Source organism: Triturus cristatus, chromosome 5_1, assembly GCF_964204655.1.
Source record: "Triturus cristatus chromosome 5_1, aTriCri1.1, whole genome shotgun sequence".
In the NCBI taxonomy this organism is placed as follows: Eukaryota; Metazoa; Chordata; class Amphibia; order Caudata; family Salamandridae; genus Triturus; species Triturus cristatus.
The window spans coordinates 596279841-596302984 of NC_140587.1; positions in this window are offsets into that span (position 1 = coordinate 596279841).

Below are 23144 nucleotides of genomic sequence, written 5' to 3' on the forward strand. Positions count from 1 at the left end.
TTGTCATTGATTTTGATTTTGTGGTGGAAAAAGGTGCTGAGTTTGTCGCAGAGGTCTTGTGAGGGAGGGATGTGAGTGGACTTGCTGGTGGGTTTGGACTCTCGAAGTTCAGTGGTGAATCTTCTAGCTTTCTTGGCGTGGGTGTTGTTGTTTTTCTTGAGGGGGGCTATGGTGTTGGCGCTATCGGAGATCCATCTGTGCAGGGTTCGGGCTGCGGTGTTGGGGTCATCGTTTTCCGCGATGGTTGGGGTGTACAAGGATGTGTACAAGAGTGAAAATGCCAATATTTAACAAATTCACACTGAACAATATTACCTTTCTTTGGAGCAAAGAGAGATTCAAGAGCTTCAGACATGTTTATTTTTTCTATGTGAATTTTCCCCATTATTTTAAATAAAATGGGATCAGCTAAAGTCTGGGGAAGTTGTGTGAACTAGTACCCCAGTGCACAGGCATGCAATAAACAAAATACATATTTCCCGTCAGAGCTTTTACTTTTAAAAAGGAAAATTAATTTATTATGCACACACTACTTGATACTATGTATTAAGTAACAAATATATACATGATTTTTTTTGTAAACAGATTTTTTATTAATTGGTAATAAAGCAATCAGTAGCATTACAGAGATAAGTCTGTACTTACAGTTCGATTCCAACGAACAGCCGTCTACATCTATACATGTTATTCTCAGGCGACTCCCCCCAGGAGGCATTGGTCTTTCTCCAGCACAAGGAATTGGTGAGTCACCTAGTGCAGTCCAGGGTCCTCGGGCTTGTCAGACTCTGTACCCCCCTTAGTAGGTGTGCATCAACTCAGTGTTCTGTTTCATAATAAAACCTGTAACAACCAACAAGTGGAAACCCCCCACTCCTCCCTCCCAATACCCACCCTCTCCCACCCCCCCAGGAATGTCGCTTATTCATCTGATTCTCTGCATGGCAATGCTAACCAGTCTTACAGGGCATGTTAATTCAAGTAATGTAGTTCCATAAAAGGGCCCGCTCCCAACAGGTCCCCCATCGGGCATCACGATTTCTCGGGCAGCCTTCTTGTTCAATCAGTAAATCAGACACTCAATTCCGCACATCTGGGTCTGCCCCATCAGGGGGTACTTCGTTATCGCCGCCCGGCTGCTTTAACACCTCTACTAATGCCAACCATGCTCTCTCCGCCTCTAGTGTCTTTTCACTCCCAGTTCTCTGGGCCATTTGCAGTCTAAAGATCCCTTCGAAATCCGCCCACCTTATAGGCTCTCTTGTCCATCTCAGTATGCTAGGGGAATTTTTCGCCTTCCAATGGCTAGTGAGCTCCCTTTTGGCTAACACCACCCCAGGTCTATAAATTTGCTAGTGACCTTATTCCTGGCAGTGTGAGGGAACCAGTGTAGGAGGTAACACCCTGGTGTCAGTGCTATGTCACGTTCTGTCGTTTTCTCTAGACTAGTCGTTACCCCTCTCCAGAACCCTACCAGTAGCGGACAGTCCCAGAACATATGTAAAAACCCTGCATTTTCCAGGCTACACCGTGGGCAGGTGGATCGGGCCCCAAAGTATTCGTTAATCTTGCATGGGGTAAGGTATGCCCGGTGGAGGACAACAAAGTGTATCAGCTGGAAGCACGCATTTCTAGAACTTTTCCAAGCTCTTTCTACCAATTCTCCCCATGGTTTCTCATCTATGGGCTCGCCTAAGTCTGCTTCCCATTTGAGACGTAGGGCCATCAGGGGTTGCCGTATCTCCTGCGTAAGGCATCGGTAGAGGCAAGTGACTGGTTTAATCGTTCCAGCCACAACCACTATATACTGACAAGCCAGGGAAATCGGAGGTTCCGTCAGTACCTCCTGCCAATGTTTACGGATAGCTGCCGTCAGGGCAGCATGTAAAAAGAAATCTCCTCTGGAGAGGTCATATCGCTCTAGTAGATCATTAAAAGGGAGTAAGGTTTTGTCCTCATAGAGACCTCCAATAGTAGATATCCCCGCCTCCTCCCGTGCTCGTAGCCTATGCCAATCCCCACCATGGAGCAGCGCCTCGCAGATCAACAGCGGGATCTCTGGCCCATACGAGGATCTTATTTGTGCTCGACCACAAGCCTGATTCCAACATCGACACATCGCCCGTAGGTCCAATGGGGCCTCCCCATCCCTCAAAGGGAGGCGTAACAGCATGCAGGATAGGAGCCGCAAACCCGGATCCGAGCCCTCCGGGTCATCCGCGTTCCGGAGTCGTCCCGCCATCCACTTCGTGGACCACTGTAATTGAGCTGCATGATAATAGGCTTCAAAATCCGGTACCACAAATCCCCCCTCCACCCTGGGCCTCATCATGGTGGTGAGCGCCACTCTGCGTCTCCCAGTGCCCCATAGAAATCCTGTGATCAGGGTGTTGAGTTGGGCAAAAAGCCTGTGCGGGATCCAGAGTGGTAGTGATCCGAAATAATAGAGTAGTCTAGGCAACGTGACCATATTTAATAGTGCCACCCTACCCGCCACCGACAGCAGGAGGGTCCCCAAGATTTCCTTGTATCACTCACCATATGTTGCCTTCTAATAAATCTGCAGGGTCGTGGTATAATTTAACACCCAAATAAGTCTGGCATCTGTTTTCCCATATCACACCTATTGTTTCTAGCGGGACAACCCTCCCCGCTAGAGCAGGAAAAAGGCACGTCTTGGTCCAGTTGACCTTAAGTCTCCTAACTCTTCCCAGTGTACCCAGCAGATCTTTGGCTCCCTGTAAGGCATATCCAGAGTTAGCTAGGAACATCAGGAGATCGTCCGCATATAGTGATATAAATTGGGGTTGACCCATCATTTCTAATCCCTGATAGTGGCGGCCTGATCCTGCATGCACGGCGAGAGGTTCCACCACCAGCGCGAACAAGAGGGGAGACAGCGGGCACCCTTGCCTATTTCCCCTGCCCACTTCACAGGCATCTGAAATCAGTCCTCCCGTCCAAACTCTAGCAGTAGAATTCTTATATAGGATTGCCGTCCAGGCTACAAAATCTTCTCCCAGCCCGAAAGCTCTCAGGACTCTAAAAAGATACGGCCAATCGAGACTATCAAACAAATATATACATGATGACAGGTGAAATTGCAGTTCACATATCTAGTGAGCCCCGAACTCTATAACCAAAATACATCTACCCCACATACACTAGACACAATATAATGGAATGTAGTCATCAAAAGGCATGTTTACTGTACTTCACATTGATGAAAGAAGAAATATGCAAAGGTGAACCACTGGAATTCCATTAAAACTTCTAGGGGTGGCACCATCATACAATGACTTTCAATAGGGCATGTAATGACTCACTGCTAACCTTGTTAGTGCCAATGAACTGTTCCAAAACATTTCAAGCATCCTTATTAACCCTCTTAGCTGCTAAGGCTTTTCCACTCCCAGTGCTATGCCCTTTTTGATATTCGGGTACTTTGCAATTAAGCCTTCATAACTTTTCTCCACAAAAGGTAGCCAAGGTTGCAACCTTTTTTCGGACATCCTGGTGATTTCAGGGTTTATAGGTTAACCTGGAGGGAACAGACAAAAAAGCCAAAACACATCTAAATTTGGCATTTTAAAAAAATGGGGGGAAATGCTGTGCAAGAAATTGTATGCTTTTTCTTTAAATGGCATCAGCGATAAGTTTACAGTGCTTAGATCACTAATATCCCAGCTTTCAAGAGCAAGCAGAATTACAAATAAAACTGAATTTTTTTAACCACAATTTTGCTTACTTTGAAGTAGTAGTTTAATATTTCCTAATTGTTGTGGTTTCAACCTACTTGCAGTTTGTATTGGAACTAGATATGAAGGCCATAGGCAAATCCAGAAACTAGACAAACTACAAGATTGAGCAAGGGGTGATTATAGCAGGTAGCTAGCTCATTATTTCCCAAAAGAAAATAGTAGTTATAGTAAAAGATATTAGAAAAAAATAAAAAATAACTGACAAAGTTTAAAGTTGTAATTATTTGCCCCAATGCTGATTTATAAAAAAAATTACAGGTATATCTGTCAGTTCCTTCTGCTTATAAGAATAAAGACTGTTTGTAGGCTGTAAAAAAATGTGATACCTAGAGCCAACAACTGAGCTGCAGTTTATAAGGATATTTCATTTTGTACTGACCATGCATTAGTTTACAAGTAGGGGTGGGCATAACTGCCATAATTTCAAGTAATGAAATTATTCAAAATGTATTCCAAAGTGATTCACAATTATGTTTAATTACACAAAATTCATCTCACTCTGAAAACAATTACCTGAATGCCCCATTCAAGTAAAATTCAACTAAAAAATGTACAATTGAGTTTATTTTCGATTGCTCACGCTCACAACATTATCGCTTTTGTTCCATTTCTTTAGTTTTGCACTCCAAAATTACCTTAATGGTTAACTCTGGTAAAAATCTACCTGAAATATTTGTTGACTGCCCTCGAAAAAGAAACTGCTGTGCACGTTCAAAACACTGCAATTCGTGCTCAAATGTGTTGCTCCAAAATTAGCTGAATGCTCTGCTCAGGTGAAAAATCCACCTCAAATGCTGCTCTTGTTAAAAAATGACCTGAATGTTACATCTAGGGCCTAATTAGGATGTCGGTTTGTAAGCCTCCGACGCTCATCAGAGGCTTACTGACCAACATTCTTGGTTTGAAGTCTGACCGCAGTATTACGATTACAGCGGTCGGAATCTAAACCAGCCGGTCAATCCGGCTGGATTCTGATGGGCTCAAGGAGCCCGTTGGCCAGTCGGAACTGCCACTTAATCCCTTACAGGCAGCATTTCCGCCATTGGGCTTATGATGTAGGTTTCCGACAGGCTTTCCATGTTGGGCTTTCTGACATGGAAAGCCTGTCAAAATTGATTTTGGGGGACCCTAGCAGGGACCCCTTCTCTACGCAGCCTACAGATGTGGGCCAGCCTGTAAATCCCTGCAACTTATGGCAGGCACCGTGAAGTTCCTGCCACACGGTACAGGGATTTACAGTAACTCTGATTTCTCTATAGGAGCTTGTAATTGTGATTTCGGACCGGCGACCCCGAGTTAGTCGATTTTAAAACTGCAGGGATGTCGGTTGTATGGAACTCCAACCGACATCCTAATCAGCCCCTAAGAGTTAAAATGTCTCCCTAAAATTATATGATGTGGTTTAATGGCATATTCTTGTTAATTTTGTATAAATTTCATTATGCAAAATTATCAAAATTACACGAATTACTCTGGTGTAAATTACCTTTTCATCCAGGCTATTCATAAGGTAAACTGTAATAAATGAAAAATGGGTTTGAAAGAAATGTAGCTATTTGAAGTGTGCCCAAAATGTTAATTATAGGAATAGTAGTTATTTGTACAACTCTAATTTGAGGTTATGCATACTATCATGTTATACTGAGGGCAATTTTCAATGTGATCTGTCTTGCAAGGTGTCTTACATTTGGAAGCCAATAATGCAGAGAAATTCTATTCCCACTCTTCTCCAGATAAAAGCTCTACCATACTTTTGTGGCTGGGCTTAGCACCCGCAACATAAAAAACTCCAAAATGCAAAATTGAGACATCAGCATTTCCTATCAAAACATCACCTGTTTTGGTGATGGAGTAGTTGTGGTAATTTGGGCTGGGAACAGCGGACACCCAGGGAAATCTACTAAACCCAGACATTTCTGAAAACTAGACACCCTGAAGAGTCAAAAGTAATCTGACTTGCATGGATCCCCAGAGGTTTTCTTGCCCACAAAGTCCTAAAACCTCAAACTTTGGCTAAAAACATTTATTTTCCTCACATTTCTGTGACAGACGTTTCCATAATCTGTGACGATACTCAAGATTCCTACCACCCAGCATTTCTACACATCTCCTGAAAGAAACGCTATCTTGTTTGTGGAAAACCTCAAACTTTGGCTGAAATCCTGTATTTTCCTAACATTTGGGACAGAAACTTCCAAGATCTGTAGAGATCTGCACAATTCCCAACAGTAAGGGTTCCTAATAACTTTTGTTACCCACAATCCTCTGTAACCTAAATCTTTGTCTAAAATCAGGTATTTTCTTCACATTTCTGTAATGGAGTTTTCAGGAGTCTGCTGATCCACAAAATTCCTATCACTCAGTGATCCCACACTTCTTCCAATAAGAATGATATCCCACTTGTGTGGCAGAGCTTAGCACCAGTGACAGCAAAGGCTCCAAACACAACTTGGCAACATTACATTTCTGGTATGAAAAATAACATGTTTGACAATGTGGACAGCTATAGAATTTAGGCCCGGGCTCAAACGCCACTCGTGGAAACCTACCATACCAGACAATTATCAAGGCTAAATACCCCGCAAATCAACAAATCAACTCAGACCACAATTCTTTGGGGTAACACGCTGGTAGGACTAGCATTGTGCGGCCAATCGGATTTTTGATAGTAAGAAATCTTGGTTAGTATGTGTTATTGTTAAATGACGGGAGCATTTCCATTTCTTTGTTTGTTCAGGGTGCTCTTGTTATTTCTCTAGTAACCCTCTTTATTCTATTTATTAGTCTTGTTAGATGTCCATTGTCAGGGACTTGTCCAGTTACTTCTTCAAGAACTTAAGGAATTATGGGCCAGATGAACTAGGAATTGATTTGGTAAAATTGGCTGCAAATTGTGCACCAACATTTACAGAATCTATTCTCATTTTACAAACTGCCCTATGCAATAATAGGCCGATTCACAAACTCACCATTCATAGAGGGTGGCTATATGACCTAACTCATTAATCTGATTCAAGCAAGTTGCAAATTGTGACCCACTACGTTTGGCTATAATCAAATGGAGGATGGCCTTCTGAGGTCAACAGACCATCATGTCTGTGATTGCTTTTCAATAAAGCAATCTTTTTTTAATGCAGCCTATTTTCTTTGAAAGATGACGGATGCATTGAAAAAAATTAAAACTTTTATGTACATTTTTGTGGGAGTAAGCATTGGTCCAATGGACCACTGCCATTGCTTTTTTAAACATTCACAATGGCGAGGAGTCCATTGATTATCCCTTCCCACTTGCAAATGGTTTATCACTACCTTTCAGTAGTTGATAACCTATTAATGATTTGTGACCAGATTTCAGTTGCAAAACATTAATATGTTCCATAGCAAATCTGTTTTAGATGGTATGCCACACACCTTCCAAATAATGTTTCAGTATGTAGCCCCAAATCCAAACTGCAGTTCAGTAATGTGTTACCAAATCACAATTTGCATTTGGTACATGCCAGTAGGCCATTTTGCGGGTGTGAAGAGTCTGATTTCACCAACTGGACCCTTTGCTTCCACAAAATGCCTAAGTACATCTGACCATATTTTTTTCACTATATCACATAGAGGTTATTGTGAGCATATGCCTGCTTCTCTTAAGTCCTAAAGGACATTTCTAGCTTTAATCTCAGTCACATTTGGAGGGTGATTGTGTTCCCTTACTTTTTTAACAATATTTTCTATGAAAAGGTGCTACAATGGCTTGCATTGGGGTCATATTTTTTGCATTTCCAATGCGTTTTATTTTTAAAAGTCATTTCTTTAGTACAGGTGTTTCCCCTATGTTAGACCTGGCATCCTTACTCCCCTAACTTTTTGCCTTCAAACCTTTGGTTTTGCGAGCTTTAGGATTCTGCACACTTTACCACTGCTAACCAGTGCTAAAGTTATTGTGCTCCCCCCTTTAAATATGGTAGAATTGGCTTACACCCAATTGGCATATTAAATTTACCTGTAAGTTCCTATGAAAATGGTACGACATGTACTTAGGACGTGTAAATTAAATGTACTAGTGGGCCTGTAGCACTCATTGTGCCAAACACTTAAATAACCCTTTACACTTGTCCCAGGTCAGCCATTGAAGTCTGTGTGTGCAGCTTTAAACTGCTGTTTCCACCTGGCAAAATAAACCTTTATGCCAGACCCAAACCTTACTTTTTAATACATATCATTCGTGCCCTCAAGCAGGCCATGAACAGGTCAGAGGGCAGAGTGCACTGTTTTTACAAAAGTTGGACATGTACTTTTGAGTTTTACATGACCTGGTAGTGAATACTACTAAATGCATAATTCATTACTTTAAGGACTACCTCTCACATAGGATAACAATGGAGTTACCTCATTACATTTAATAAGCAATAGTGTTCAATTGAGAGCAAGTCGACATGTCAAGTTTGGTGTCTAAATAATTATAATTATAAAATATCTTTAATGGTAAAGTCGAAGATTAAGCATGTGTGTTTTGTTTGCCCCAAGTTGGCAGCATATGCCCAGACGTGGGTCCCTTGCTCACTTTTCCACTGGATTCAAGCTAGCCTTGCTGATGAAGGGTGATACCCCAAAACCAGTCCCAGGATGCTTGTTTCCGGTCCAGCTAAGACATGGCTTGGCAGTCGGGCTGGACTTTTCCCATGAGGCACAGGGTCACGACTGATTTGCATATAGCTGTGTCTGAACTGGGGTGGCGAAGTGAGCTAAGGAATGATGACGGATTCAATCCAGATCTGTAACTGGGGGTGAGTGTTTGAAAAGTTTCAGCACTCCGTCCATCGTCTCCTTGTGTTTGCTTTGTTCGCGCTAAGTTGGCAGGGTATACCCAGATGTGGGTCCCTTGCCTAATTTGCCACTGGATTCAAGCTAGCCTAGCTGATTAGGAGTGTTACCCCGAAACCGGTCCCAGGATGCTTGTTTACAGTCCAGGGAAGACATAGCTTGGTAGTTCGGGCTGGACTGCTCCCATGAGGCACAGGGTCTCAACTAATTTGCAGATAGCTGTGTCTGAACTGGAGTGGCGAAGTGAGCTCAAGAATGATGATGGATTCAAGCCAGATCTGTGACTGGGGAAGAGTGTTTGAAAAGTTTCAGCACTCCGTCCATCATCTCCTTGTGTTTGCTAAAGTCGAAGATTTTGTCAGAATTTTGAAAATGCCACTTTTAGAAAGTTGTCATTTATTTTCTTGCCCGAACCATTTGGTGTCTGCAGCTTGATTCTGGGTTACATTGACCAGGTGTGATTGCCTATTGGTCTTTGTGTAGTGCCTGACAGCTCAGTGGAGTGTAAACCTCTAGAAACTTCCTCAACTTCAAAGTGAGCACCAGGTATAGTTATTGGGCCTCAGACCCCAACTCTTCTGTACACTTGTGGACCTGTGGATTCTGTCAGGAGGAAGTGCTGCTCTATTGCTGAAATGACTGCCACACTGCTGGACTGCTGTGCTGACCTGCTACCCTGCTTCACTCTTGCCTTGGTGAAAAAAACTGGACCTGCATCTCTGAACCCAGGATCCCAGAGTGACCCCAAGAGCTAGTTGGCTAGCCTCCTGATCAGAACCCTCAGGTACAGAACAGTCTTCCTACAACCTTGAACCCAGTGCCTGGGTTCTCTCATATGTGAGTCCTACCCTCCAAAGTGGTGTCACCCCAGTCCTAGACCCTTGGAGGTGGGCCTGAAAGTGCACTGTCAGCACATCTGTGGATTCACCAGAACCAATGCATCTCCTCCGCTGCACAGTTTTTCCCAATGCAAGAAATTCACAACATCATCGCAGCCCTTCTGAACTGCTGCTTCGCTACACATCTCCACAAAAGGACATCTCCTCACCCAATGCAGCCCATCGATGCATTTCCACGCAAAGACACCACCTCGCCCAACACAGCCCATTGGAACTGCTGCTGCATGATGTATCTCCATGCAAGGATATTGCGCTTCCCAGCTCTCCGGAACAGCTACGGCGTGATCCATCTCCTCACCTTAATCTCGCATCACCTCGGCTGTGCGATGCATCCTAGACGCGGAACTTCACATCTCTTCCCAACCAGGATTAAGGTACAGTGTTCAGCGGGCATAAGTGTTCAATTTTGGCTCATGCTATATCGCCGTCAGCCTGAACTTGTGACTTTGTCTCGGTCTGGCGAGGCCAGATAACCACAGTTGATGCTTTTTGCCACTTGTTTCACTGAAATATTTAAACTTGCTCATCGCCGGTTAAACTGATTGCATTTTTGTTGTTTTGGTCATGATTTATTTATTAAAAGTGACTCTATTTTTCTGAATTGGTGTAGGATTTTTCTTGTGTTGTTTGTTCACTTTATTACTGTGTGAAGTGCTGCATAAATACTTACACATTGCCTCTAAGTTAAGTCTGGCTGCTCTGTGGCAAGCCACCAAAGAGCTGAGCACAGGTTAATTTAGGGTTTGCTTGTGACTTCCCCCTGACAAGAATTGTGGTTGCTGCTTGAGTAGGGTTTTACCCCCTCAACCACTAACTCAATTTCGTACACCCTGTGACTTAATAGACGTTTACTCTTTTGTGATACGTTGCAGTTTCTGACATGATATGCATCGATAACAGAATTATTAAAATGTATGTTAATTTTATGTATATTATGTTATTTAAAAACATAGTTGGCTCTTTTTAAGCGTGTTATACATTTTCTGGAATTTCTTCTTTTTTCGGCTTGGTGGGTATTGTGCTTGTTGAAGGCTTATTCATTTTTTTCTTATCCCTATTATTTTATTTTTAATTTTATGGAGGAGGAGGAGAAATATTTTACTGATTTGATTTTCTTTCATTTTTGATTATTTTTTGGGTTATTATATTTTTATGGGCTATTTTTACAAATAAATATTTTGACATCAACTTATGGGTTCTACTTTATTGACCATATTTTATTATATTATGCTTATATTTCTTGTAGTCTTTATCGCAATATGATATTTCAATAATTTTGGCGGGTGGTATTCATTTTGTGTTTTTTCAGTCTTCGTACCTGTGTTGTCGAGATATAATTAAAAAAAATATTTGTTAGTTTGTTTTGTGCATAGTCAAATATTTACATTTTTGTTTTAGTTAAGTTTTAGCTGTGTTTTAAATCAGTGCTTATTTTGTATTTGTAGAGGCTGTAGTGTTTTGCAAGTTTTATAATGGAAACCATTTGGCTCCTACTGGACTCCATAGAGCTATGATGTAGGTGTCAAGGAGGAATGCAATGAGAGCTTGTTTTAGAATATTGACTTCCCCATTACACACAGTAGAATAAAGAAGTGTAATACTAAGCTCAGTGTGTGGAGTAGTCTTTAGTGGGTACCCCAGGATGGGGAGGACGATACAAGAGGCAACAAGATAGGGGATAAGTAACCTGAAGAATGATGTGCTCTCCTACAGGGTTTGTTGTCGTCCAAACAAACTGCTCGTGCGTGCCATGTGTGTCACTGTTGAATGACGGAATTGATGCTTCATGCATGTGGCATCAAAGAGAAACCCCAGCCATTGCAAAGCAGGTGAAGACAACAGAAGTTTTGAAAATAATCTACACATCAAAGGTCAAGAGCCTGTTGGCCAAGCCATACATAAAAGTACCACGCTGCCACACAAGATAAAGTTGTACATTATACGGAGAAATATTGCAAAAGGCGGTTATGTATTGATACAGGAAAAATCACTGAAAGACTGCAGTAGTCAAATACATGGAAGCGCTGGGTGACAGAATAAGTAAGAAAGAATTATGTTATTGTTTCACTTACCAGAGCCTTGATAAGCAGAGATCTACATCCCTAAACCCAAGAAGAAGCAAAAGGGTTGTAATTTCTGAGCAGCCCGATATCTGAGTTGGCCCACAACCAAAGCTGCAAGTGATGGCTCAGAACAACTCCAGGGGTCTCCAACAAGTGAAGGGTTCTGATAGAGACCAAGGAGGCGGTTACTCTTATCACAATTGTCAATGACAACTCTGAGACTGGTCCATTTCAAGGCCTCAGAAATAGAACTAATGATGGAGGCTCAAATGGAATGTTGGCAGTAGTCGAAGGAGCTCCACCCTTGAAGTCAGCCACTCCCATAGCTAGTTACCATGCTGCTGCCATTCTGGAACTGCCACCACCTTTCGACACCACAAAAAGGAAACATTTTGGCGATATATGGGCTGCGTGGATTGAGACATTTGATTCTTTTTATTGATGCATTTGAAGAGACCGATAACAAAAAGATTATTCGGTATCTCAAAAATCTTGCTTTTGATAGTGTGAAAGAAGTCATAAAGAAAATGCCACAAACTGATTAAGAAGTCACATACTGTCAGATTAAATAAACATTGAATTTCAAGTTCAATCCAGTACCAAACATTGATTACAACGATATATTTTCAGTCAAGTAAGCCAAAAGGCTAATGAATCCATAGATGAATTTGTGGGGAGTCTTGATACACTCATCAAACACTGTAAGTTCAATTAATTTAATGATGAAGAAGCTATGCGTCTTCGAGTTATTGATGGATGCTTGTTAGATTCATTCAGACAATGAATGCAGAGAGAGACTCTTAGTCTAGAGAGACTATTGATGGCTGCCAGAGCTGTAGAGCATGTTTAGAGGCAAGCTGCTGATATGGAGGCCGGAGGGGCCCAGAGTGAATCAGTCATGAGTATAAAAAGTAAGCCAAAGCAAAACACTGAAGGACAAAAAGTGATGTCTGCACTTAAAAAGGAATTATGTTTTAGATGTGGATGTTTGTTTCCACATGAAGGTAAGTGTCCCACATTTGGACAGATATGTAAAGCCTGTAGAAAAGAGAACCATTTTGTGATGGTGTTTAAGGTGAGGAAAAAAATGAGTGCAACACGGTGAGAATACAAAATAGCCGCCAGAGCGTTCCCGAAGTAACATTTGATGCACAGGCATACGGCCAAGCGACCCCATCAATTGAGACAAATTGACACTGAACAAAGGAGATGATCATCTAAATCATTGTCAAACAGTTCTTCTGCCTCATTGTCAAGTGAAAGTGAGGAAGATGGTTGTGCCATATCCATATTAACCGCAGAGAAGGGTGCACATGTCGGATCGGCTGCATGTGAGGAAAAATGTCAGTCAAAGAAAAGTCGATATGCCAAAGCACCAAAGTCTTGCAAATATTGTCTGAAGGTTACATTGAAAATAAATGGTTACTCCATACCTTTCATCATCAACGGTGGTGCATCGATAAACATAATGCCTGAAGAGAAATTCAATTAATTATCTCCATTGCCTGGATTCACACCATCGAAAGTCAAAGTGTACACACAGGCTGCATCAATGCCCATACAAAGTCAAGGTTCATTTGTAGCAACAATGAAACCCCAGAAAATGAAGGTGCAAGCACCCATCCATGTGCCTCAAGGTGCAGAATCAAGTGCCTGTATGCTCAGCTTTAGCACAGCTACTGATATGGGACTGATTTCTGTGAACTACAACCTGAATACTGTCCATGACATAGTAAGTTAGTTCCCTTTGTTATTTCATGGTTTGTGAAAGCTTAAAACAATGAAAGTAAAGTTGCGTATAAATCCATTAGCTTCCAGCACTTTCAAGGAGAAAGGCGAGATTCTCCTCCGGAGGTTGGTTTACTTTGGAACAAAGAGGCATCAGGGGAAAGGAAACAGTTCTCCTCTCCTCCGATGTCTCTTTGGAGCATTCCTGCTGCACGATCGGGCATGGGACTGCAATCATGCAGCAGGAATGCCCACTAGACACCAGGTATTTAGTTATTTTTTTTACAATGTTGGGGAGCGGCTCCTTGGGAAAGAATTGCTCCCCTTTTGGGGTGAATATTTTGGCTGTTCCTGCCACCCTTGGTGAATTTTAGGCCCATATGCTCCCTGGGGGGACAGAAGCCAGTGGATATTAGGGATTTTATATGTGGGCAATATTGTTGTGAGGAGCAGCTCCTTGGGCCAGGGTCCCTCCCCTAGAGGGAGTGAATGCTTTTCCCATATTTTTAGGTCCATTCGTCCCCCAGCTTGGCTGGCAGTGTGTGTGGACTGGTGCATTATTTGCATTTGTGATAGTAATGTTTCATTTCTCCTTTTTATTCTAATCCAAAGCTTTTGATTCCTTTTCTGTGACTCCTGCTTGCGGTTTCAGCAGTGGCATATCTACGGTTTGCATAGTTACATGGATTTGATAAGAAAAACCTTTTTGCACTGTTTACTCCAAATGAGTATCAATGCCATGCATGAATGATTTATTTTCTAAATGGCATAATATTAGCAGCATATTTAGCTTATGTTTTATTGTGTGTGGGATTCTCCCTCAATTTGTGCACAATGTGCATTGTATTGTCTTTTATTTTGTTTTTCTTTTTTAGTGGCATATCATTAGTCCTTGCTGTGTTGGTGCAGAGTAGATGGTGGTGAGTGACCAAAAAACTCAGCCATGCTACTTGGATATCTGCAAGCAGCAGAGTGCATTAGGTCACACCTTTTGTGCTGATTTCTAGAAACGGGTGTTCGTCCCGCAATGGAAAAACAGCGTGAATGGCACCATGAGCATCGCAAGAGAGCGGTGCTTCTTTCTGCCTCTCGAGGAGATGTTCTCTTCGAGTGACAGCTTTCTCAAAGCAAATGGAAGGTTTCTCTACGCAAGCGGTCACAACCATCCGCGACTACCTACATTGAGAAATCTCACTGAGCGGTGATCTAGCGTTGGATTTTCCTTGCTCACACTCACCAACTTAACGTTGAAGAGCATGAGCGAGGAAAAAACTCTGCACCGATTTTTTGGAACTCTTCATGCTCTGCTGAGCACGGAGTACGGAAATCTCTGCAAACTCCATGAACGGTGCGGAGGTCACTACCCAGGCCTAGTGATGAGTCTAGCTATCTCTGGCAAGTGAGTGGTATCGTTTTTGAGTATATCAGTCTTTTTGATTAAGCCACACTTTGTTTATTACTTATTGTACACAGTGTTGGTTATTGTTGACTTGTTTGTTAAGTTACTTTTATATGGCTAACCACAGGATTACCGCTCAGAAGGTTGTTAGTATGCTTTTTGAATCTTCCTCTGACCATGATTGTGAGACTGACTCTACACCTGAGGCAGAGGAAGAAGTGCAAGATTCTGCCAGTGAATTTTCTGTCTCAGAGGAATCATCTGATGATGAAGCCACTCTCAATGCATGTGAAGTGCCTGTTTTAGAGGAGGACACTGATGTGCTGATAGTGCAGCAAGAGCCATCTGGATTGCAGCGTGGGGGTGAAAGGCTTCCCATTAGAAGAGCTGAATTCTGGGTTGTTCCAAATATGATACAGCCAGCGTGGCCTGCCTTTACTGATGTTGCAGAATGTACAGTGAATACTGAAAACTTCTTTCCGTTGTATATGGACAATGTATTTGTGGAAGAATTTATTGAACAGAGTAATTTGTATGCTGAACAGTATTTGAGGGACAACAGTGCCAGACTTAGGTCCCACACTAGAGCTGCCTGTTAGACTCCCACAAATCTGGATGAGACAAAGAAGTTTTTGGGTTTAACTTAGTTGATGGGCTTGATAAGGAATCCATTGCTGTCTTTATATTGGTCTACCAGTCCCTTGACGACAACTGCCATATTTCCTGCAATCATGGTCGGTATATGCTGTTGCTTTGGATGCTGCATTTTGTTGATAATGCTTCAGCGTTGCCACAAGATCACCCTGATTATGACTGTATTTTTAAAGTTCAGCCTGTCCTAGAACACTTTGTAAATCAATTTTCAGAGATCTATGTTCCAGGGAAATGAAGTGATGTTGATGAGTCTTTGGTTCTGATCAAGGGCTATTTGGTTTTCAGGCAGAACATTCCTAGCAAAAGGACATGTTATGAAATTTAGATGTATATGCTGTCTAAGAGTAGTACAAGATATGTCTATAATTTCCAGGTTTACACTGGTAGGGATTCCATTATTTGAGCCCCCCTGGTTGTCCATCCATTTTCGAAGGTAGTGACAAAATAGTGTGGAAACTTGCTAGAGGACTTTTTAAAAAAGGTCCCCATTTGTACCTAGATAAGTTCTACACTGGTGTGCATTGTTCAGGGAATTGTTCAAAGAGGACGCTGTTGCTTGTGGCACAGTCCGCTCTAACAGTAAAGATTATCAAAAGAAGCTTGTTTGTAAAAAAAACTTGAGAGGGGACAGTGCAATGCCTTGCGTAGTGATGAACTGCTAGCCATGAAGTTTGTAGACAGGAGGCATGTCTCCATGCTGACTTCCATCCATGATGAAAGTACTTCACCTGTGACTGTTTGGGCTCAGATTGGTGAAGTGCACAACCCCCTGTGCATTTTAGACTGCAATAAGCACATGGGTGGTGTAGATAGAGTAGATCAGAGGTTGTAACCTTACACTACTGCTTGTAAGGATTACATTTGGTGTAAGAATTGGCTATCCATCTCTTCAATTTAGTAACCTTTAATACGTTTGTTGTGTTCAAGGACTGTTAACCAGAGTCAAAGATTACTTTTTTTCAGTTTCAGGACTCTGTGATAGGCATCCTCGCTGTAGTGGAACAGGCAAGTTTTCCTAGAGTTGGAGTGGTGAAGGATGTGGCTAGATTTAAAAACTCGCCACATTCCTCCCACGCCCAAAAAATCCAATCCCTGTAAGAGCTGTAGAATCTGTATGCAAAGAGACATGACGAAGGGGAGTTGTACACACTTGGCTGATTGTCCTTCAAAGCCTGGGCTGTGTGTGCACATATGTTTTAGATTCTATCAGACAGAAAAGAGTTTTTGGAAGCCACCATGATCGTAAAAGTGAACTGCCTGGTCTGTATTATTTTATTGTTTTTGTTCAGTTTCACATTTTGCATTAGTGTGATGTATTTAGTGAGAGCTGTTGTGTTTGTAGTTATAGTTGTATATCTAATTCCAATTTTTTATGTTTTCTATTTTGTTAAAAAAATGTGATGGCGGTGTGCGTTAACTGGTGGTTGGCTGACTGTGTGCATAGACTGGCATTTGGCTGGTGGTGTGCATGGACTGGTGTTTGGCTGCCAGTGTGTGTGGTGCTGTGCATGGACTTGCACCTGGCTGGCAGTGTTCATGAACTAGCGCTTGCCTGGCAGTGGGTGTGAGGGTGCTTGGCTGGTAGTATGTGTGATTTGACATTTGGCTAGTGGTGTGTGAGTAGTGACTTGCTTCTGGTCACTACTTCACACACTGCTAGCCAAACGCAGTGCACACACTCCGTCAGCTGCCAGCTGGTGTGTTGTCTGTGTCAGTCATGTGGGAGTTTGAAAGTGATGGGCCCTTGAATGTTGCTGCCTTTTGATGTGAGAGCTGTAATGTGCTGGGCCCGTGGCTGGCACTGTGAATGGCCTTGTTGTGGCTTTACAGCTCATGAGCTGTGAGTCATTGGTTCAGTTTTTTGACCTTTCAATTGTTAACTGTGTATTTCGTTTTTGTGAAATCTCTTGTTAATAAAATATACATTTTGAACCTTTCACTCACCCTTGTGCCAATTGCCAAATTTAACCAGTATGTGTGTGTACTTGAGGAATAGATGGTTGTGCAGTATATTTGTCGTTTCTGTCTTTCTCTGCCAGGGTGTACATTGTCTCTAGGGATAATCTGCCAACTCTAGAAAACTAAACACCAGGTTAGTACAGAGTGGTGTGCCTCTCATAGATCCCAACAGGTTTTCTTAGCCACAATGCCTTGAAAATCTCAAAATGTGACTAAAGTCACATTTTCCTTTCATTACTGTGACATATTCTTCCAGAATCAGAAAGAAACCAAAAATGTCCTATCACACAGTGTTCCCCTAGGTCTCTAGATAAAAGTGCTATCTCACTTCTGTGGGTGGGCCAAGTGCTCACGACAGAAAAGGGCCCAAAACCTATTGCGGAGACATCAAAATTCTCAATCACATAATGACCTGGCTTCGCAATCGAATCACCTGCGATTTTTGGTCCCAGGCTCGGCGGCCATCTAGAGGAACCTACCAAAACCCAGACATTTCTGAAAACTAGACACCCAGGGGAGTCCAGGGACATGTGTCTTGCATGGATTCCTCAAAGTTTTCCTACTCAGAATTGCTTGCAAGCCTCAAATTTAGCTAAAGAAATCAAATTTTCCCCAAATTGACGTGTGGTAAAGTTGTAGAAACACCGGGCCAACAGAAATGTCCTACCACCACACGTTTGCCCAGATCTCCTGATACAAATGGTACCTAACTCGTGTGGGTGGACCAAGTGCCTGCGACAGGGAAGGGCCCAACATTTATGTTGGTACATCAAAATTATCTATCACAAAATGACCTAGTTTTGCAAGGAGGCCACCTGTGTTTTTGGTCCTGGGCTCTACGGCCATCTAGAGAAACCTACCAAAACCCAGACATTTCTGAAAGCTGGACACCCAGGGCAGTCCAGAGATGTGTGGCGTGTGTGGAACCCCAACGTTTTCCTACCCAGAATCCCCTGGAAACCTCAAATTCAGCTATAAAAATCAAATTTCCCCACATATATGTGTGGGAAAGTTGTGGGATCACTGAACCAATGCATATTTGCTACCACACAGCATTCCCCCAGGTCCCCCGACAAAAATGGTACCTCACTTGTGTGGGTTTGGTCAAGGGCCTATGAAAAGGAAGAGCCCAAAACATATTGTCGAGACATCAAAATTATCTGTCACAAAATGACCTGGTTTTGCAAGGGGAGCACTTGCTTGTTTGGTCCCGAGCTTGGCGGCCATCTAGAGAAACATACAAAACCCAGACATTTCTGAAATCTAGACGCCTGGGGGAATCCAGGGATGCATGGTTTACATGGATCCCCAAATTTTTCTTACTCAGATCAGAATTCCCTACAAACCTCAAATCTAGCTAAAAAAAATCTAATTTTCCTCAAAAATGTATAGGTTTGCTAGGTTTCCCTAGGTGCTGGCTGAGCAGGGCACAAAATCCACATCTAGGCACATTGTAAAAAAAGGGTACATTTTCCGTGGAAAAATGTGGTGTGTCCACATTGTGTTTCGGTCAATTTCCTGTTGCGGCCACTAGGCCTACCCAAAGAAGTAAAGTACCATTTTTATTGAGAGACATTGGGGAATGCCAGGTGGATGGAAGTTTGTAGCTCTCCATAGGCTCTAGAATATTCCATCATAGAAATGTTAGGAAAATGTGGTTTTTACTCAAATTTGATATTTGCAAGGGATTCTGGGTGACAGAACATGGTGAGAGCTACAAGAGTTACCCCATCCTGGATTCCCTGGTTGTCTAATTTTCATCAATATCCAGGTTTGCTATCTTTCCCTAGGATCTGGCTGAGCTAGGCCCCCAAATCCAGCTAGGCACATTGCAAAAATAGGGTAATTTTTGTAGAAAATTGTGATGTGTCCATATTGTGTTTTTCCTCTCGCTGGCACTTGGCCCACCCGCACAAGAGAGGTACCATTTTTGAGAGAACACAGAATAGTAGAACAAGTTAAATTGCCAATTGCCTTCCTTTGCATTTCTGCCTTCAAATTTATGATAGAGTCTAAAAAAAAGTCCTTTTAAAAAATGGTCTCTAATTCACATACTATTATCGGCAGCCACAAATTCAGAGATGTGTAAACTCCATGTCTTGTTACCATTTCAGAAATACATAGGTTTCCTTGATACCTATGTTTCACTCTTTAAATTATACCAAATGAATTGCTGTATACCCAGCATATAATGAAAAACCATGGCAGGGCGAAGCTCAGTTGTTGGCTACGGGCACCTCTGGCTTTAGTGCATCTAAAAGCCCTATTAATCCTCACTACCTAAATGGTCTAGTGGACATAACATTATATTGCTTTAAGTTCAAAGAAGTTACAGGTGAAAACATAGGCACAAGAGGTTGTTTTTTCAACAGAATTTCGATATTTTTTAATTTAACTGGTACTTTCTATAGGAAAATCTTGAAGGATCTACACAAAATGACTCCTTGCTGAGTTTAGAATGTTGTCTACTTTTCAGAAATGTGTAGCTTTCTGTGGTCCATTATTGGTTTCATACCCATTTCTACCACTAACTGGACGGAGGTTAAAAGCACATAAAACAGGAACAATAGGCTATGTCCCAGTAAAATGCCAAAACTGTGTAGAAAATTTAGATTTTCTGACAAACATCTGCCTGTTCATTAAAGCTAGGAATGTGCTGAATATAGCACTGCAAACTCTTCATTGATACCATTTGAAGGGAGAAAAGAAACCATATGCTTTCTTCTGAGGCATTCGTTTCCCATTCCCCCTTCCCAAAAACCAAATTTAGCTATATTTTGGCTAATTTGACTCCAGGGGAATCCACAAATCCTGGTTACCTTTAGAATCCTCAGGATGTTGGAAAGAAAGAATACAAATTTGGTCTGGTTACCTTATGTGGACAAAACAGCATGAGGGCCTGAGTAGTGAACTACCCCAAACAGAAAAAAAGGCTTAGCACGGAGAGGGAGGCCAAGCAGTGAAGGGGTTAAGCATGACATCATTGAGCGTTAAACTGGTCCAGTGCCATGGATTTCTCCCATAGGGCCTGATTCCGATGCGGTTTGGAAATCTTTCCGACAGAATCGGTTTGGGAATAGTTTTTGACCAACTCGGATCGGAAGAGTCCAACTGACCGATTACGATGCATCCGAATGCTTCCATATACAATTTGGTTGGACTCACATTAACTTCAATGGGAGCCTATGTTCCGACCGGATGCATAGGCTCCCATTGAAGAAAGGGGTGGCTGAGGAAAATCGGGCATCCTGTGGCGGGCACCACCTGGTGCCTGCCACACTGTGCATGGCTGGTGAAGGGGGACCCATGGATTTCCCCACAGACCCAATTGCGAAGGCTCCAGGTACAGGGGGGCCCACTATGGGCCATCAAAGTCTGATTCCTACTGCTGATTTGAATTGGACAGCATGATTCAGCAAGGCTGTCCGAATCCAGAATCGTAATCGGTCGTTCGGAAACACGGCCCATAGAGAAGTGCGATTCTGCTCCATACAGCTCAGTCATTCCAAATGCCATTGGGTTCGGATTGGGATATTCCTAACGCCTAACTTGCATTGTACTCAGTTGTTCAGAAATCTTTCCGATTCGGTCGTAAAGACACGTTCCTGATCCAATTTGGGCAGAGCAAATGCCGTTAGGATGCCTTCCAAACTACATCAGAATTGTGCCCATAGTGGTAATGTTAAAAAAGGACAGCAAATGAACTCTATGCCCATGCATTCACATGCATCAAACAAACAAGTCAATTGAGTGAGAAAGACATCCAGGTCCACACATTGCAGGCATGACAATGCAATTAAATGTGGCAAAGGTATTATCTTGCCTTGATTTAAATAAAGGCTAGCATCAGTTGGAAGTTGAAGAAGATTGCAGGTATATTATTACGTTTTCTACACATGTTGGTCTGTTTCGATACAAGAGGATTAGCTTTGGAGTGTCATCGGCTGCAGACCTTTTCCAAAATTTAATTTGACATGCCATACAGCCTGTTGTGAATGCATTAATTGATAGCGATAACATTGATTTTTGGAGCTACACAGAAGGAGCATGATAAAGCTCCCAAGTATATCATTTACTTACTGATAAAGGTTTGACTAGAAGTGGGAGTTTTAAAGACAAATTTAAAGTTCTCAGGCCATATCTTTTCAGGACATCTGATACTGCAAAAGTACAAGCCCTGTCAAATGCTGATCTCCCACAAGAGCTTTCTATGATACGATAATTTCTTGGTATGGCTAGTTACTGATCAAGATACATGCAAGATTGTGTTACTATCAGTGCTCCACTACTTGACTTAACAAAGAAAAATGTTTAATCCAAGAGGTCAGAAGAGTGTGAGAAATGTTTAACGGAAATCAAATAAGCCATCGATACTGCTGCTGAAACAGCCTACTTCAATCCAAAGCTTCATACAGAGGTTGGTGACCCCACTGGGGTTAGGTGCTATCCCTGCATAGCACAGCAGACACAGAAATGCTCAAAGGCTTATTGTGGCATATGCCAGTAGAAGTTGATCCCAGACAAAGCATGAATACTTTCAACCTGAGAAAGAAAGTCTAACACCGGGATGGGCTTGTGAACATTTTCATGTCTTCCTGTATGGAAAGAATTTTACGCTGTTAAGTAATCATCAAGCTTTACTGGCTGACTATGGGAATCCAAAAGCCAAGGTGCCTCCTCACATTGAGTGGTGGGGGCCATGATTATAAGAGTACAATTACATCATTGTGCATCCACCAGGGAAGGGTCAAAACCCTGCTGGCTACTTTTCCAGAGTACCTATACAAGGTCAGGGTACTCCATCCAAGATGGCTGAAGCTTACATTAATTTCATTGTAAAATCTTATATGCCAGCTGTTATATCGTTAGCCCAGATCATCACTGACACAAGCCGTGATAGTGACATGCTGAAGTTGAAAGATATAATTGAACATCAGTCATGGAACTGACACATTCGACCTCTCACCAGTGATGGTGAATACCAAAAATACAAAAATGTTAAAGATGAACTGTCCATAACTCAGTAAGGAGTTTTACTGTGAGCATCGAGAATCCTAATCCCAGAGAATCTGCTTCAGAAAAAAAATGAAGTAGCTTATGAAGGACATTGTGGTATTGTTGCTACCAAAAGAGCTATCTGAGACCGCATTTGTTTACCACATTTGAATGAAAAGGTTGAAAAAGAACTCAAACGCTGTCATCTAGATAACCACCTTTCTACAAATGTTATTCAACATAGTCTTAAAATGTTAGAACTCCCTAAGCATGCATGAGAGAGAATAGCCATTGATTTATCTGGTCTATTCGATACTGGACATCATCTGCTGGTAATTGTGTATTAGCTCTCACGTTTTCCATTAGTCGAAGATCTTTCATCCACAACTCACGAGCAAGTCATTGAGAAACTAGATGGCATCTTTGTGATATAGGGCATTCCAGCTACTTTGATGTCTTATACTAGCCCCCCTGTTTAACAGTTGGGAATTCAAGGTTCCTTGCAGCATCTAAAAATAAAGCATCAGAAGAGTACACCTTTGTGATCGCAGGCCAACATATTCATTGAGCATTTTATGAGTGTGCTAAAGAAAGCAGTTCCGCATGAAACTCTTCAGAGTCTCAGCTTAAAAATGGTATTGAATTTCATGCTACGAGCCTATCGCTCAACACCCCATTTGACCACAGGTGAAAGTTCTGCAAGTTTGATGTTCAGGAGAGCAATGACAGCCAAGTTACCTCAAGGGACTAACAAAAGAGAAGAAAATGAGAACACAACTCATACAAAGGACTTAGTTAACAAGCAGAAAATGAAAGCCTATGCAGAAAAGTCGTGACATACACGTGAACATTGATTTTAAGAGAGGAGATCTAG